At 39.7% G+C, this 19,166-nt stretch overlaps 2 long non-coding RNA genes across 2 annotated transcripts; one reads left to right on the top strand and one right to left on the bottom strand.

Moving 5' to 3' along the window:
* Window positions 1-13,385: 13,385 nt before the first annotated feature.
* Window positions 13,386-18,133, bottom strand: LOC117672915 (uncharacterized). Its single transcript, XR_004593418.3, has 2 exons — window positions 17,848-18,133; window positions 13,386-15,812 (listed from the first exon to the last, which is right to left on the bottom strand). It is a non-coding gene; the product is annotated as an uncharacterized LOC117672915 (long non-coding RNA).
* LOC117672917 (uncharacterized) lies at window positions 17,369-18,139 on the top strand. The gene is made up of 2 exons (XR_004593419.2): window positions 17,369-17,654; window positions 17,768-18,139. It is a non-coding gene; the product is annotated as an uncharacterized LOC117672917 (long non-coding RNA).
* Window positions 18,140-19,166: the final 1,027 nt, after the last annotated feature.

Raw genomic sequence — 19,166 nt, 5'->3', positions numbered from 1 at the left:
GGGGCGGCAATAGCGGCCGACGCCGCGGGGGAGGGGAGGGGAGGGGGGAGGGAGAAGGCGAAGGAGGGGGCGAGGAGGAGCCCGAACAGCTGGCGAGTGTCAGGTTTTATTGCGCGTCCGCGTCACGCCCGCCGGGCGACGCAAGCTCGCCCGGGCTTGGCAGGAGTTTTTGCCTCCTCAAACTTTCGTCCCGAAAGGCACGGCGCGCTTCTCCCCCCCCCCCTCATTTTAAGGAGGCGCTGGCACCCCACCCATCGGAGGCTCACATATGAATCCCCACCCCTTTGACATCATCACCTTCCAGCGCCCAGTAGTGGACATCTTGGGTCCCTCCTCAATGCAATTCCCTCTCAGGCCACCACGCCTCGTTGGTCAGTTCTTTCGCCCGTCCCGCGCACTTCCGCTACCGGCCCCGGCTCTGCCGAAAGAGGGTCTCTTTCCCCCACCCAGGTCTTTTACATTCACCCCTCCGAGAGGGGGAAAAAAAAACCGATGCTTCCCCCGGCGCGCGCCACGAGCCATCTTTTCTTCGCCAGCGCGCGCAGGCGGGAGCAACGGCTGGACAGCCCCTTCACCTGAAGCACACCGGGCGCTCCCTCCCATGGCCTCCTAGGGGAGAGCCTCGCGTGTCCTTGAGCGCTGGCGGCCACCGGGTTGTGAGCTCGGAAAGGCCGCCCGTGGGCTACGGTGGCGAAGGGCTGCCCGCCTCCGCTGACGAGCAGCAGCGGTGTGCCAGGCCCTAGTAATTACTTGGAAATTGCACTGCCCCGAGTGCCTTTATTTCTGTTCTTGGGAAACAGGGAATTTAAATATAAAGGTCACGCACGTGCTGCCGCTCCGCTGAGCCAAGGCTTTTTTATTGACGCGGCCGTTGCCTCTTTGGCAACCGAGGGTAGCGCTGCCTTTTCTACATGTTGCTACTTGAACGGCTTTCGAAATTTGGGCTTTTAAAGTTTGCGTTCCCGGCGACTTAAAAGGTTGCTAAGCGAGTTGCCGGGAGGCATAGGGACCGGCAAAAGGAGAGCAAGAGAAAGGCGAAGAAGCGTTGCAAGCAGATCCTGCGCAGGCTTGCGAGCGCCTGAAGTCCATTGAAACGAAGGTTCCCTTTAAAAATAAGCCGTTTTTAAAGGAATTGATCGTAGCTCAAGGAGCGGATAGGACCATAAACCGCCCGCTGCTTTCGTTTCATTGGAACTTCTCAGAATTGTTCTCGACTATTTTCTAAGTTCCCTGCTGAACGTGGGAGCTTTTCACTAAGTAATCGGGCTTTCTCCAGAGTGTAAATGTGTAGGATCTCTGAATCCTTTCGTTTCATCTCTTTCCCCGAGAAGGCTTTTGTTCAATAAAACACTTATTCATATGTTTTCACTCTTAAAACTAATTTAAGACATTTTCCTTGCGTGTGTATACACTGTATATATGAATACAATTAGATTATATGCATAACTAAAACAATAAATCTTGACAAATGATGACATAATGCTTCAACAAAGAGCAAAAAAGCCTCCAACTCATTAATGTTAAAGGAAGCATTACTTCCCACAGGAGAAAGGAATCTTTTCCACTGTAATACCCACAACTTAACATTTTTATAAGTAGCATTATCTGCACTTTATCACTATCTGATTATGTTTTAATGCTTCCAACTGATTAAATGACTTAAGTTATACTGTCCTTAAATTTTATGGAACATACTTCATTATTAAATGTTGAAATGTTAATATACATTTAGAGTCAGGATATATGCATGTGCAGGGAGAAATATGGCTCACTTATTTTAATTGGATTATTTCTATGCAATTAACTCTGATGCATGTTTTCCTGAACTTCAATTTGGTGGATCCCTAAAATCAATTTTCAAGCTTTGTTTCATAATTTTTTTATTATGATACTGTGGATCTAAACAGACTTTCTATGCTCAGTAGCTTCTTGGTTCTCTGCCAAACAAGAAGCATTAAATTCTAATTCAGGAGCAAAATTGTCCAGGACTAGAGGGAAAGGATTTTTATGATCCCATAATACAGCCTTCCACTGTGATATGTCTCTGTCATATGGATTGCAATAAGTACCATACTGCCAATGATGATATTGTAGATAGATAGGTGGGTACATAGATGGATGGATGTATAACTGCAAGTATACTGTTAAATTAAAATGACAAACTATATATGTCTCCTCCAGGGGGAGGGCCTTCTCTGTGAGGGCTCCAACCCTTTGGAATGAACTGCCCCCCCCCGAGATACGAAATATCCCGAAATATCCCTGCTTTCCGCCGTGCCCTCAAGACCCTGATGTTCCAACAGGCGAGGCTAAACATATGAACATGTGAATGATTTTAAAATGTTATCTAATTTTGGGTTCTATTTAATTGGGCCAAACTGTTATAATAATAATTTTAATTAGCAATTTTATGATGTTTGTGTGTCTATATTTTTTCTTGACTGTACACCGCCTTGAGTCCTACGGGAGAAAGGTGGTATAGAAATATAATAAATAAATAAATAAATAAATATGTTAGCTTGAGAACAATGATTTAAATATATTGATAGAATCAATATTCAGCCAGCTTCAAAGCTGCAGTATGGACTCACCTCACTGACAAAAGCAGCAAGGAACAAAGTTGTTTAATATGAGAGTGGGATTCTGGTTATTTCCCCCATTTGCTAATATATAGGTCACTAAACTGAAGAAATATTTTTGACTAATGGATTTTAACTTATTACTCAAATATGGACTACATTTGCATATATTGGCATGTACATATATTCTGAAAAAGCACATTTGTTTCATTTTGTTCACATGTAAAATCTCTCAAATATTTTAAATATCTCCAATATTTGTCTAGCTTTTAAAATACTTTGTTTAGCATTCTATAGTATATAATATAAAACACTAAGGTTAGAGTGATATTATCTACTATAGAGAATATATGGTCACATTTTCCTTTAGAATAGATTTATGTTGTATATTATCAAACTGGTGATTTAAAATGTAATCACAAGCCAACCATTTAAAATCAGCTGATCCTGATTAACTAGGGCTTGAAGCGACAGTTAGCCCATTAATTATTTTGTAATTTTAGGCCTCCTATACAATGGGCTTTCAAATATAAACATTCCTTTTTCTTTACTCATAATGTTCAGTAAAAAGATCCATTGACTTAATCTGCAAAACACGCCTTTCTCGTTAGATTCCTCATCCGGATTCTAGCTAGGTACTAAAACTTCAGGTTCCTCCTTTAAACACGGCAGGAACATTTTGATCATTAATTTGTACCAAATTGTACTCGGGGATCAAAATGTCAGTCTAATAATGATTTGAGGTTAAATTTTTTTTTGCTTATGTTGGCTAGATAACCCCGCACTTTGCTATTCATACTGTACAACTTACTCACTGCTGAAGTCTATTAATATACATTTAGAATTTCTAAGAATGGCAGATACTTCTCTGCAACATTTGGGGGATCTGGTTTTTTTTTTGGCAATTATGGAAATATATTTTTGAAGTGGGAAAATATACCCTATTCATTAATAGCTACATTTTTTCTCATTTCAATTTCATTTCAGTTTCAATTTTCACAAAAATGTACAATCTAAAATTCGATGTAATTTAGACAAATAGACCAGTAGGAATATTAATTAGTGTGTTACATGAACACAGCTTTCCTGGGAAAAGAATACCAGAGACTAGATTCTATTTTTCTTGGCTTATCACCTGTCTTACTTAAGTGATGTAAAGTTTTAAGTATTTTTATACGTGACTGGAATGCTAATTGGGTTTGCATATGGCACAAGGTTGGGAGTGTAGCTAATATGCTAAAAGACCAATTTAAAATTACCATAATGGTTAGAACAATGGGCTGAAATTAATCAAATCAAATTTAACAAACAAATGCAGAGTTCTTCTTCAGGAAACAAAAATCAATATGCATATGTGTAGACAGGAAAATACTGCCTATGAAAAAGACTTTGGACTAGCAATTGATTATAAGTGGAATGAGAACCACTTCGGTGTAATGATTAAGGTATTAGGGTAGAAACCAGGAGGCTGTGAGTTCTAGTCCTGCCTTAGGTATTAAGCCAGCTACGTGACCTTGGGCCACTCATTCTCTCTCAGCCTTAGAAAAAAGGCAATGGCAAATCACTTCTGAAAAACATTACCAACAAACTGCTCTTCTCATGTCATTCCAGAGTTCACACTATGGAATAAACATTTAAAAGTTAAAGGAAGGAAGATTCCAGATGGATTAAAAAAAAAAAAAGAACAGTGAGAGCAATGCATCATAAGAATTAACAGTGGCTCATTTCATCAGATAAAAACAACTTTTTTTTGATAATGAGCTGGGATTGAAGAAAGTGGAGGAAAAAGTAGATGCAAAATACAAATTACTTGCAGATTGTGATAATTAATGGCACAATGTTTATGCATAACTGTTTAAACACAGTCATAGATTATGTCTTGTGATTAATGTTCTTGCATTAATTAAAATGTAGGTTGGTTTGGTCCTTACATTAAATTGAAATGTGATTGGTTTAATTTTGAATTAGCAGATTGTACACTAACCCATTGTTACTTAGCATGTTTTACAAACCCAATCAATTGGTTTATTAATTAAACCATGAACAAGCAACCATGGCTTAATGTGCTGTGACAAAATAATGTAAGTGACAAAATAATAAAACTTATTTTTTAATCTGAAAAATTGATCAATCTCACAATAATTTGCAGCTCGAATTCTAGCTAAAACTGGATTAGAGTGAGTGAAACTGATTTTATCCTTTGGGTAGCCCTTAGGGTACATTGATTTTAAACCACATAGAGCTTCAGGATGATGATGGCACCTTGAATTGTAGCAAACCAGAAATTAGTGCAATTGTTGAAAGACTGGGTTGTGTGAACTGCTACATCTGAATCTGATTACAAGTAGAAAAAGAATTGGATTAGAATATCTCAGTTATATTGTGAGATGGTTGCTACAGCTGTCTCTGGAGGCTAATGTCAGAACCACATCAGGGTACTTCACTCTGAGCTTTACATGCTGCTCCAGGCAGTGACTTGGAAGGTTACAGAGTAATAGCGAGGCCCCATTTCATTACCCGTCTTGTCTCTTAGCTTAAATTGCTCTTCCATTCAGTTTTTAGGCTTGCTTAGCATTCTCCAGTCACAGTGGGTAACAATACCCAACCAACATGGATTGATCTTGAAAAAACAAAGCCAAGGTTTGGCCTGTTTGAAATTTGAATGAAAGGCTACCAGGCAATTCCATTGATATTGTACAGTTAGAAAAATAAAAAAGATGGAGAGACTGGAATGACCTCCCTAGTGTGTTCCCCCAAATCCAACATGGCTCTGGTCATATAATCATTCAAGTTCATCTTGAAAGACATTTACTTTGTATGTGTTTGAAACAGTGGAATAATTGAAAGGGTTTAAGGTGGCAATCAAAGGTCTGTTTTCAACAAAGGGGAAGCAGCATGGAATTTTAGGCCATTTCTGTTTAAATTACTTATAACAGGAGTATAATGAGTATAAATAAATGACAGCCACAGTGGAGCTCCTTTTATACATATTGCCATATAAAATTAACTTATTTTGCATGTTAGAGCTATAGTTGTCCTAGGGAATAATTAAGACTGGGTTACACAGACAAATAATTGATTATAACAAATAAATACAGACCAGTATTTCAAGGGAGGAATATAATATAGGTTTGACTATATTTACATGTGGGCTGCAAAATCCAGACCATCATTGGATGCAGCAAAATAATAGCATTTTGGCTATATCTTTGGTACCATCCAGTGATTTTTGTAGCTCCTGTATATGCCTATTCCATATGAAAAAAAAATGATGCATAGTAATGCATTAGATAATTAAATTCAATCCCATTAGCCCTTTAATTCAATGGAATGGTAAGCGCTTTTTTTTTTTGATGAAGACTTCCCTTTCTGTATGTTACTAATATCTTTTATATAAACAACTAATCAGTGTTCTCCCAAGGCTCTTGGCATTAATTTTCTTATCTATAGTGTGCCTACTTGGGATTTCATTAAATAAACAAAAATAATCCAAGCTATGTTTAAATATATTTTGATAGATATCTACTGGTTCCTAGAAACGGCTTTTCAAAAATGCTTGTTATATACCAATGTTAATGCTATGAAAGGTTCTGGTATATCACATTTTTTACCATTTTTTCCTTTTTCATGTAGCTCACTTCATTCTCCCCTACAAAATTGGTATAAAGACTTGTACATTAATCAATTCATGTTTAAAATCATAGTTTTACAAAGCCACAGTTGATTGGATTCACATACCCTGCTAAATTTAAATCAAGTAAAACTTTAAGATTCCTTTGAGTCAGTTTTTGACTCCTGGTAACTGCCTGGACTAGTTCTTGCAGTTTCTTGGCAAGGTTCTTTGGAAGTGGTTTGCCACTGACTGCTTCTTAGAGCTAAGAGAGAGTGACCGGCCCAAGGTTCCCCAAACTGATTTTGTGCCCAAGGCAGGACTAGGACTGATGGTCATCTGGTTTACAGCTTGATGCCTTAACCACTACACCAAACTGGCTCTCAAAATTACATAACAACACATTATAATGTAATATTTGTTATGCTACTAATTGCTGAAGTAGTGATAGACCAATCCAAACATTCTGTGAAAATGAGAGGCTATTCTGTATACCCCTTTAAACTCAGTGATAATATTCACTCATGACCAGGGTTGCACTGAAGAGTTTTAGTATTTGGGGCTGGTGTAGTCAGATAGAAGAAGGATTTCTTAACATGCTTTCCAGAATAGGCTAGGTTCTAATGTGGCAGGGAGTGGTTAGACAGATATAATGAAGACAAACTGATAAATGCAACAGAGGAATGAGGGCTGGCGGTTTAATATGGTGATCTATGTTCCTGTGCAGAAGCAAATGTTATTGAATTCAGAAGGCCTGCAATCTTAAAGATTTTTTTTCCTTTCCTCCTATTTTAATTGTTGTACTGCAGGTTCTCTAATCTCAATGGTACCATTGTTCATGCTGGCTTGTTAGGACGGGAATTGTAATCCAACTCCTTTCATTGTTTAGAGGACTGCATTAAGTCAAATGGACAGTAGAGCAGAAGAAGGATTGTTTCTAACTTCAGTTTTCTAAAAGGATGGGCTGCAGAACAACCACCTGGGTCAGCAGGCAAATCTGTTTTCTCAAACAGTTTTGTTGGCTTTTTTTTTTAATTTAGATTTTAGATTTAGATTTTATTGAACTTCTATACTGCCCTTCTCCCAAAGGACTCAGGGTGGTGTACAGCCATATTAAAACACATATAAACCACAAAATTTAAGAACAATTTAAAAACAAATATATAAAATTTGGCCCACGAAATTAAAAACTAACAAACACCCAATTTAAAAATTCCTATTAGGCCAGCCCGGCTTGTTGAAATAAAAGAGTCTTCACGGCACAGCGAAAGGTACGCAGGTCGGGGATCATACGAACCTCTAGGGGCAGCTCATTCCAGAGGGTTCATGTCCCCACAGAGAAGGCTCTCCCCCTGGGGGTCACCAGTCAACATTGTTTGGCCGACGGCACCCTGAGGAGCCCCTCTCTGTGGGAGCGTATTGGCCGGTGGGAGGCTATCGGCGGCAGATGGCGATCTTGTATATACCCCGGTCCTAAGCCATGGAGCGCTTTAAAGGTGGTAACCAACACCTTGAATCGCACCTGGAAGACCACCGGGAGTCAGTGCAGCTCACGCAGGAGAGGTGTTACATGGGTGTGCCATGTCGCCCCCATAATCACCCGCATGGCTGCATTCTGGATCAGTTGGAGCCTCTGAGTGCTCTTCAAGGGGAGCCCCATGTAGAGAGTGTTACAGTAGTCCAGACGTGACGTGACGAGGGCATGAATGACCGTGCGCAGGGCATCCTGGTCCAGAAAGGGATGCAACTGGTGTATCAGGCGAACCTGATAAAAAGCTCCTCTGGCCATGGCTGTCATACGATCTTCCAAAGATAGCCGTGCATCCAGGAGAACACCCAAGTTGCGAGCTCTCTCTGAGGGGGCCAAGATCTCACCCCCAATAGTCAGCGATGGAACCAACTGACTATACCGGGACGCCGGGAGCCCAAGCCACTCGGTCTTGGAAGGGTTGAGTCTGAGCTTGTTTCTCCCCATCCAGATCCACCGGGACATCACATCAAGGGCATCATTGGGATGGTCTGGGGTGGAGATGTACAGCTGGGTGTCATAAGCGTACTGGTGGAACTTCACCCCGAAACCATGGATGATCTCACCCAGCAGCTTCACATAAATGTTGAACAGAAGAGGCGAGAGGACTGACCCTTGCGGCACCCCACAAACAAGGCGCCTCGAGGTCGACCTCTATCCCCCTGCCAACACAAACTGCATACCGTCGGAGAGGAAGGAGGAGAACCACCGCAAAACGGTGCCCCCCACTCCCAATCCCTCCAATCGTTGCAGCATGATACCATGGTCGATGGTATCAAAAGCTGCTGAGAGGTCTAATAGGACCAGGACAGAGGAACAGCCCCTTTTCCGAGCCCTCCAGAGATCATCAACCAATGCAACCAATGCCATTTCCATGCTGTACCCCGGCCTGAAGCCCGACTGTAACAGATCTAGATAGACAGCTTCATCCATGTACTGGGGAAGTTGTCACGCCACCACACTCTCAACAACCTTTGCAACAAAGCAAAGGTTGGAGACTGGACGATAGTTCGCTAATACAGCTGGGTCCAGGGAGGGCTTCTTGAGGAGGGGCTTCACCACTGCCTCTTTCAGAGAGGGAGGGAAGAAACACTCACTCAAAGAAGCATTAATAATCCCCTGGAGCCAGCCTCATTTAACCGCCCGGGAGGCCAGCACCAACCAGGAGAGACACGGGTCCAATAAACATGTGGCTGCGTTCAGCCTACCCAGAATCCTGTCCATGTCCTCGGGAGTCACAAGGTCAAACCCCTCCCAGATAACATTCACAAGACTCACCTCCGTCACCCCATCTGGATCTACCCAATCTGAGTTCAGGCCTTCCCGAATCTGAGTGACTTTGTCATGCAGGAATTGCACAAAATCCTCAGCCCTGCCCTGGAAGGGGTCTTCCCTCGCTCCCAGATGAAGGAGGAAGCGGGTCACCCTAAACAGGGCTGCTGGGCAGTTTTCTGCAGACCTGATAAGAGCGGAAAAATAGTTAGATTTAACTATTTAAAAGATCACCAAGTGCCGTTGTCATTGCAGAAAGAGAAGTATGGATTGTCATGAATAGGCAGTGTTCCATGATACTGGTGCAAGATGTCTCATGGAAAAAAAGGAAAAAGAAGACATATATTGTTAATGGTAATTATCAAAACACAACATAGACACACAGTTCTGCCAATAGAAATAAGATAATGAATGTAAAGAAAATCATATATGTGCACTGTAAATTTTTTTTGATGTACTTGGGCACATCTGCTTGAATTTTTCTTTCTTAAAAATGAATGAATATTGTTTCAGATTAGCTCTAGTGCCCCATCTGCAGATGAGTAGTAATATTACTTACAAAGATGCTGAAGGTTTTTTCTTTTTAATAACAAACTTTTTTGTGTGCTTGGACCTATCTGTTCCCCAACATTCAGTATTCGTTTATGCAAGCTGAGCTTTCCAATTGTGTCATTTTGTCATTTTTATCTTTGGATGGCACTTCCACTTCATATTTCATTTTTTAATTTGATTCATTCACATTTCTAAAAAATATTAATTATACTCCATCATCTAACAAACATCATTGGCTAAAAAAGTGCAGCAAGTAAAAAAAAGTCAATAGGGCTTTTTTTAAAATGGAAAACTATAACAATTCCTCCTTCCTCCTTAACTGTATGATCAATACAAAATGTTATTGTAAAAGTCTTTTTTCATTTTTAACCATCGATATAGATTATATAAAGACATTATAAAGAAATAGAGAGTTGATAAAAGTTTTCAAAGGAAAGTGAAATATTCTGTATTATTAAATAAAAAGAAATTATGAGCCATTTTGCTGTACTAGTTAAGGCATCAGACTAGAAACCAGGAGACTGTGAATTCTAGTCCCACCTTAGACATGAAAGCGAGATGGGTGACCTTGGCCCAGTCACACACACTCTCAATCCATCTCACCTCACAGGGTTATTGTGGGGAAAAGAGGAGGAGGAAGGCGTATTAAGAATGTTTGCTGCCTTGAGTTATTTATAAAAACAACAAAGGTGAGGTAATTAAAAAAAACAGGAAAACTCCAAACTCATTAAATTAGCATTAAATGGTAAATATATTTCAGGATAAGCAAGCAGAAAATTATTTATATTGAGGCCAATATATCCTAACTTCAGAGGGCTAAATTTCTGATGACTAACTAAAAAAGAATTATGATAGTTCTAGTATTTATTTTACTTAAAGTTCAAATAGCTATTCTGCAGTTTTGGGTAGAATCAAAGGCAAATTCCATCATGCCTTTGAATCAGTCTTGAATCCTTCCTGGCAACTATATGGACAAGTTCATGCAACTTTCTTAGCAACAGTTTTGGAACTGGTCTGCCTTTTTCCTGGAATGACAAGAGAACTACTGTCCCAAAGTCACCTGGCTGGTTTGTGCCTAAGGCAAGGTTAGAACTGTTTCCTGGTTTCTAGCTCAGAACCTTTAACTACTAAATGAAACTGGCTCTATGTTGGGATTGTATTTGGAATGCATTGTACCTTTTGGTTGCCTCATTTTAAAAAACAATATTGTAGAATTGAAAAAGAGTACAGAAAATATTATTTTACGTCTAAAGCAATGAGGCAAACTCACAAGATTTTCGAGGTTTTAGGGATTCAAGCTGCACATTCTGGGCTGCAAAAATTCACATGACCATCAAAAGGAGGCAAAGATTTGTTTGTATCACTTTTCTGTCATTTACCGGTAGTGGTAGTCTGGATTTTTGTAGCACAAATTGCATTAAGGTTGCGGGTGTGTATGTGTTTCACACTAAAAAAGGCTTGTAAGAACTATGATGGTTGATGTATTGTGATCATCCCAAGAAACAGAACCACAATAGATTCAGGACAAAGTTTTTTTCACGGAACACTATGTTGTGGATTCTTAAAATTATGATATAACAGCCCTGTTTTCATACTGTATTTATTCATGGTTGGATTCACACAACCTAGCTAAAATGTGGCTGTCTACTTTGCAGTCCTGGATGAGATATAGTCTCAGTGGTGGCTACCATCTTTGATGGCTTTATAAAGGAATAAAATCAGATCCATTCAATTCCAGATGAAGGAAAAGATTGTATCCCTTTCTATTCCTTGTATAGCAATTGATCATACTGAATGCTGAATGTTATTTCTGTATTGGAGAGGAACAGTATTCTCCACTATATCTGAATAAAATAAATCAGAATTTAAAAACCGTGCAAAAATTACAATATGTGTCCATCAAACTAGCATTCATACAGAAAGGTTTACATGTAGTCCTTGACAGTTCATTTAGTGACCGTTCAAAGTTATAAAGGCACTGAAAAATGTAACATGACAGTTTTTCCCACTTATGATTGCTGTAGCATCCCCACGTTCACATGATCAAAATTCAGATGCTTGACAACTGATTCATATTTATGATGGCCGTAATGTCTCAGGGTCATGTGATCCCCTTTTGCAGCCTTCTGACAAGCAAAGTCAATGGAGAAGCCAGATTCACTTAACAACTGTGTTACTAACTTAACAACCACAGTGATTCACTAACAACTGTGGCAAGAAAAGTCATAAAATGGAACAAAATTCACTTAACAAATGTCTCAGTTAGAAACATAAATTTTGGGCTCAGTTGTGGTCATAAGCCAAGAACTACCTGTATTTCATTCTCTTTCTTTCTGTTTAAAAAAAGATCACTTTCTAGAAGGTTTTTCTGAACAGGTCAGCCTAATGGTGACTGAAGCAGAAAAAAGTTCCAAACTGATTAATTAAACTTGCCTTGCTATTTTATAGATATAAGTGACATAGAATGAACAAATTATGAAGAAGTTGAAACATTCTACAATTGAATGAATAGCTCCTGTATGCATAAAAATGCTTTTGTAGCTCTGTATATTAAGCTAAATAAATAAATAGAATAGGATTTGTGTGTGGCATTTATTGAAAGTACATTTGTAACTTCTTCCCTATGCATTTTCGTATCCATCAGTTCTACATTTTGGTCAACAAAGGTAATTGAGTTTTCAAACAGAAAAATTTGACAAAGTATCCCCAAGGAAGAAGCATTGATCTGGAGGACTGAGATTAACCTTTAATTCCAAGTATTATTACCACTAGCTATGCTTCTGTATGGTAAATTGAGCTATAGTTATATAATTAGATTTTTAAGATATACACAAAAACTACACCTGCTGGGTTTGCACCACTTGTTAGGCTAAAATGTGGTACGGGGGGAGTTCTAAGTTGACACATCTTAAAGTTGCCGACATTAGCCTAGATTGTGTGAAGACAGCTAGTTTGGTGTAGACACCAGGCTAGAAAACAGATGGTATTTTCTAGTTCCACATAAGGCACAAAACCAGCTGGGTTACCTTGGGCCAATTGCTCTGTCTCAGCCCTAGCCAGCAGCAATGGCAAACCACTCTGAAATCTTGCCAAGAAAACAAGTCCCTTGCAGGGACTTGTCTAGGGAGTTGACAAGAATCAACAGTGACTTGATGGCACAATAGATAGAGCAATAGAGCATGCCCAATGTACCTCTTCTCATATAAGACTCTAGAGTTCCTTTTTGCTCCTAGAGGGACCCTGACCTTTATCTTCTCAGTCTTCTGTGCCTTTTAGATGTGACTTTATGCCCGTGTTCATTCTTTCTTGCACATAAGAAAGTTCTTATTTATTACTTATCTGTTTGTTTCCCTTTTCTCTAAGTCTCTAGTTCTCCAATTTTGTTCTTAAAATGTCCTTAAAATATAGCTACCTTATGAAGTAGCTGTGAGGTAGAATAAAAATAATAGACTGATTCAGTGAATTATTTGAATGCAAATTGGAATCTGAAACTTCCAAGTCACAAGTTAACATTATAATCAATATACATTTTTCTCAAATTCATCATCTTCCAGATGTATGGACTTCAGTCTTAAACTTTATTTTAAACTAGAATTTTTACTTCTTACTGTGGAGAATAAAAATGACTCAAAAAGCAAACTGGTGATCTGGAAAACAAGCTTAGATTAAGAAATGTTGTGTCAATAGGCAAAAGAAAAGGACAGAGGAAAATACAAAGATACTCTTGTCACACTGAATTATGACAAACAGGGAGGATAGATGAAAACTTTTAGCTCTCTCTTTGTGATGGGTATAAATCTGTGAGAAGGACATCAGACAACCAAAATATAAAGATTCTCTGTTAGCTTTTATCCCACATAAATTCTATTGACATTTATTTATCACATTTTTGAATCACTTATCACCCTCAGTGTACAATAAAATGTTAAAACATAAAAATTAAAAATTCTCATTTTAATTTTTTTTTAAAAAAAATAAAATTTAGAATTTAAAAGTAGGCAAAGATGAGATATCCCTGTTAAAAATTAGTTAAAAAGATGACGGGTACCAACCAGCCTCATGTGACATTATACAGCGATGTTTTAATTCTTTTTCAGAAGGCCAGGAGAGTGCAAACATGCCTTACTTCTTGGGAATAGTGGGGGGAGAGAATATTCTACAGGGTCAGGGTGATGGCAGAGAAAGCTCTATTCCTAGACCCGGCCAGTCAATTCTTTTAACTGATGGAGTCTGCAATATAACTTCCTTGCTTGATTGAGTAGGATGAGTTGATGTAATGGGTCGAAGACAGTTCCGTAGCTTGACCCCATGCCACGTAGGGCTTTATAGGTAACAACCAACACCTTGAATTGGATCCAGAACAAACCAGTACCCAACACAATTTGCAGAGCACAGGTGGTTTCATGCGCCCTTTTTTGGGTTCCCAGAATTGCTTGCATGGCCACATTCTGCACCAGCTGAAGCTTCCAGATACTTTTCAAGGGTAAATTCATGTCCCCCTCAGTCGGTCCAAAAGGATACCATGGTCAATGGTAATGAAAGCTGCTGAGAAATCAAGAACAGAAAGGATGTATTCATTACCTTCATCCCATTCCTGCCAAAGATCATCTATGAGTGCTACCAATGCTATTTTAGTTCCATATCCTGTCTGATTTGCAAATAGAAACAACAATTGTGACAAAAGAAAGCAAAGATAGTACCAATAGTAACAGGCACCTTGGAAGCAATCTGAAAACAACTGGAACATCCTTGAACACCATTAGCATTGACAAAATCATCACTGGTCAATTGTAAACGGCAGCTTTACTTGGAACAGCTTGAGGATGATGATCGTCCATCGTTTTCTAAGAGGACCTTGACATCTAACGGGTTGTGGGCGGTCTACAGTGTGTACGCAGGTAAGTCCTATATGGGCACGGAATGTTCTGCCACATGTCAGGCAGAACACTCCGTGCCCATATAGGACTTACCAGCCACCTGCGTACACACTGTGCACTATTGCAGCATTTGCAACTCTGGCTTTGTGGAATGCACACTTCTCTTGTGCTATGGTTGTCCTTCTGTCTTCAAATGTCCGGCAGCCTTGGTGGATCAATATGCGTCATGTAGATCGATCTTGTGCCAGGGTTTCCCAGGAGGTGGTGTCGATATCCAGGGACTTGAGAGAGGCTTTCAGCCTTTCCCTTTGTCTTTGTATCGCTTCCTTTGTCCCCCGTGTGATCGCTTTCCTTGAGACAGCTCACCATAGAAGAGCTGTTTGGGGATGTGGTGGTCTGGCATCCTTGCAACATGGCCTGCCCTGTCTGGGCTTTAATCAGCAGGGTGTGAACTGATGGCAGGCTTGCTCTGGAGAGGACTTCTGTGTCTGGCACCTTGTCCTGCCACCAGATCCTCACAAATCTGTGGAGGCAGATCATGTGGAAGTGGTTCAATTGCCTAGCGTGCCTCCTGTATACAGTGCAAGTCTCACTGGCATACATCAGGGTAGTTAGCACTACTGCTTGGTAGACTTTGAGCTTTGTAGCAAAGCTTATTCCATGTGGTCCCACATGTTAAGTCAGTAGTCTGCCAAATGCAGAGTTTGCCTTGGTGATTCTGCAGTTGACCTCAATGTCAATTGTCACTGCATGGGAGAGGATGCTGCCAAGGTATGTAAATTGGTCCACTGCTTGCAGCTTTTGTCCTTTCACTGGGATGATGTATGTTAAATGTGGATCGAATGAAGAGGCAGGACTCACATATCAGGCAAACAGCTCTTTTATTGAAGGATGGCACAGGAACGAAGAAGTGCTGAGCTGTCCGGCAGCTCCCTCTTTTAAAGGGAGCTGCCTGACAGCTCAGCCACTGAGATCCCTCAAATTTCCCTCCTAAAGTATTTGAGCCAATCAATTTAAACCTCCAGTTCTCCTGCCTGTCAGGCGGACCAGAGGAAAACCTTTGCTCAATATTTCCCTCCTCATTGCCATATTCAACAATGTACTCTTGGTGTTGGGCATTCAGAGCTGGCTGGCGCATCACTTCGGTCTTCTTTGTGTTGATGAGGAGGCTGAAGTTGTCGAATGCTGCTGTGAATTTGTCCACGCTGTCTTGCATTTCCTGCTCTGATCCAGCATTCAGGGCATAGTCGTCAGTAAAAAGGAGGTCTCATAGCACAGTCTTCTTTATCTTGGTGACAGCCTGGAGTCTTCGCATGTTGAACAGTTTCCCACCGGTCCTATATCTCAGGCTGACTCCCAAGGAACTGTTCTGAAGGCATCTGACAGAAAAAGAACTGGAGAAAATCACAAATACAAAGATCTGTAAATAGAAGCAGAACAATTGTGACAAAAGAAAGCAAAAATAGTAGCAATAGTAATAGGCACCTTGGAAGCAATCCCAAAACAACTGGAGCATCCCTTGAACACCATTAGCATTGACAAAATCATCACTGGTCAATTGTAAATGGCAGCTTTACTTGGAACAGCTTACATCCTTTGATGATACCTTTAACACCATCAAACATCACCTGCCTATTCCTGGTCTTTGGGAAGGACTTGATAACGGATAAAAATGCCAAATCCAGTCTAAACATTTGACTGACTGAGTGACCGATCAACCATAATAATAGTAGTTGCTACCCTATGTTCTCAATAGAATAATAAATGCATGAGTGAATGAACCTATGGACCACTGAATGAATGAGAAAGATCTGAAAAACTACAAAACCTCAAGCAGCCTGAACATGTTTTAGGCACAGAATACTGTGATGAAAGGATCCAGAAAGGAGTGCAAGGAAGACAGAATACAGTAATATTGATAGAATGCAACATAGTTTTACTGCATTGGCACATTTTCTTGTAGGCCGTATGATGGATATGCCTATGCTAGTAAGGAAGAATATTCCAACCACACTTGCCTACAACCCGATTGTTCTTTTCTCATATTTATACATGTGAAGATAGGCTGCTCAGTGCATGTTTGATTTTGAGATGCAGCCATTAAATTTCCATCTGTAGATTAAATACTTTTTGGTTATATGATGGGCCATTCAGAAGTGTAATGTGTCATTATGTGTTTCAGTCATTAAAAGCACGCACAGCATATTTTAGCCCTTAGCACAATCTAGCCCTTAGCACATGGCTTAATATAAATCATTGCATGGAATGATTGAGAGAGACCCTATATGGAACATATCACTCCACTTTTATGCAGTGGCTCCTACTGAACATAAGTTACAAAATGCTGTTTAGGTATGAGTTGTATGAATAACTATGATAAGACATAGTAAAATATAATACAAAAGAGCTGTGTGCATACTTTGCTCTGAGGGCTTTTAAAGAGTTAAAAGTCCAGGACTAAAAGGAGCCCTAGAAATTTTATGACCTCAGAGCAAGTTGAAATCCTAAGTAGTAGAACAGGTTTTGCTAATACATTCAACCCTAAAGGCTATGCTGCTCTCTGCCATGCAATTGTTAACTTTCTGGCAATGTTTCACCTGACCTTCTAACACTGATAGAAATCAAAGGCTCGGGTTCTTTTGTTAAACAAGAAATTACTCTTTTGCATTTCTAAGTGTTTATTTCTGAACAGACCAAATGTATTTTAAATTTGAAGTGGATATATATTAGAATCCACAGAGACAGTATCCTGTGGATGAAATATGAGAGTTATTTACTGATAAAGAGTTGAGAGGCAACAGCTGCATAAAACCAAATCTGAATGGAACTGTATTTTACACCTAAACATTTCTTGGAAGAAAGTATGATTTTCAATCCAGGAGGAGGAGGAGACTATTGTTTTTAAACAATTTTTCCCCATTATTTCTGAAGTAAAGAGAATTGTGATTTATATAAAGCTACTCAGTTCAACAGTCTCTGACTTCAAATCCTGCTCTGTTGGTAAGACTTGAACATCCACAAACACAGCAGGGAACTCTGCTTTTCTGGAAAGTTCACCGCCTCTTTCTTTAAGGCAGGACAGAAGGATCATTTTGCAGCTATGAGCTGCATGATTTTTGTCCTTGAACAGGAAGATTCTTCTGGCTGCTGAGGACCACAAGTGGGCTTGGCAGGCTGGAGGGAGCAGGACTTCTCAGGAGAAAGCAGGATGAAATCCTTCAGTCCATTTTGGGCGTGTATGTATTTTGGAGTTCAGAAGGGAAGTTTGGGACAAAATGATTATGTTAAACCTAGCGGGGCTTAATAAATATATTATTTTAGTCATATAAAATGTTGCTCTTTCCAATAGGTGGCGTGGTCCTAAGGGCTCCAAGAGCAACAGAAATGAGGCAGGAGACTGTATGGAATCACTAGGTCTAAGTTACTCACCTCTACTCTAGTGTATGGCAGATGAGAGGAAGTATAGAAAACCAAGACTCTTCCAGAAATCTGGTTATGTTGGTAATTTCAACCATGATTTGTCATTCCTCTGAAATGGCTTTCTCAGGTATCATATGGAAATCTCCAAAGCTATTTTGTTCCAAGAGGCAAGTACAAAAAAAAAAAAAAGCTGGATAGTAACAACAAAAAGGAATACAAATAAATATAGCAGTAGCAAAGAAAAAGAAAAGATTAAACGTATTGTCCTTTTCTTTATTAAAGTCAAGATTTGTACTCTGTTCTTTCTGGTAGAGTTGTATGTATGGCTCTGGGATAATCATAGAACTTCCAAACAACTGCCTATTCTATCCCATTAATTCCATCTGTTAATACACTACAAAACAGATACGTTTGACCATTGTCTTTCACAATCGTTAATAGTATAGAATGGTCACAGACATGCTCTTAAGCACAGGGAATAATTGCATTATTTAACCATTCTTTGGGTCTGTACTCAAAACTCTACAACTCTTTAATCAGTGTGTGCATAGTTCAAATCTAAGCTAGATATTAGAACAGCATGAGCAAACTTAGTTTGCACTAGTTTCTATAAGGGAAGCAATGGTAGAAAGGAGGGGGAATTAATTCTCATTTCTTTCTATGCGTCTGGCTTTGAAATGAGCCTTCTCCACACATGGTTATTCTCCTCTTATGTAAACAACCACCCCAGCAAGGAGCAAGGCAGTATTAGCTGATTGGGTCAGGTGATCTCTGCTGCTCAACTATGTTACCTATGATTTCATCAAGGAGAGAGGTTTCATGCAGGTTTGCTTATTCTCCTTTCTAGTTTGCCTCCTCCTACCACTCTTCTGGATATTTGAATATTGATGCTGCATGTAGATGCTTATGTGGCTCAGCTTTATATTTAGCTCAGAATTGAGGGTGTTATAGTGGCAGTCCAAAGAGTTTATGTGTCCCAAGACATTAAAAACAGAATTATTTGCAAAAGAGCAGATTTAAAAGTAGCAATTTCAAATAATCCCAAATTCCACCAATGTTTAAGTTTCCCAGTTTTATCACATTCCTCAGCCTGAGGTGTTTCTTTTGCTAAACTTCTTGATATGGTAGTTAATGCAGCAGGAGAAAGCCTCTCTATGAGATAAGCATCTCTTTAAGTTGATTTGATTGTGTAAGGGGGAAGGGTTTAAGGAAATGTATTTTGATTAAGCAACTGAGCAAAGGCTTCAGCCCTGGAAGTTTCATGTCCCAAGTTCCTCAAATCACAAGTTTTAGGAAATGCAACTTTGAATTTTGACTTGGATGATGTC

This window comes from Pantherophis guttatus, chromosome 3, assembly GCF_059756535.1.
Source record: "Pantherophis guttatus breed Tessera chromosome 3, ASM5975653v1, whole genome shotgun sequence".
Lineage (NCBI taxonomy): Eukaryota > Metazoa > Chordata > Lepidosauria > Squamata > Colubridae > Pantherophis > Pantherophis guttatus.
This window is presented reverse-complemented; position numbering and strand designations above follow the sequence as displayed.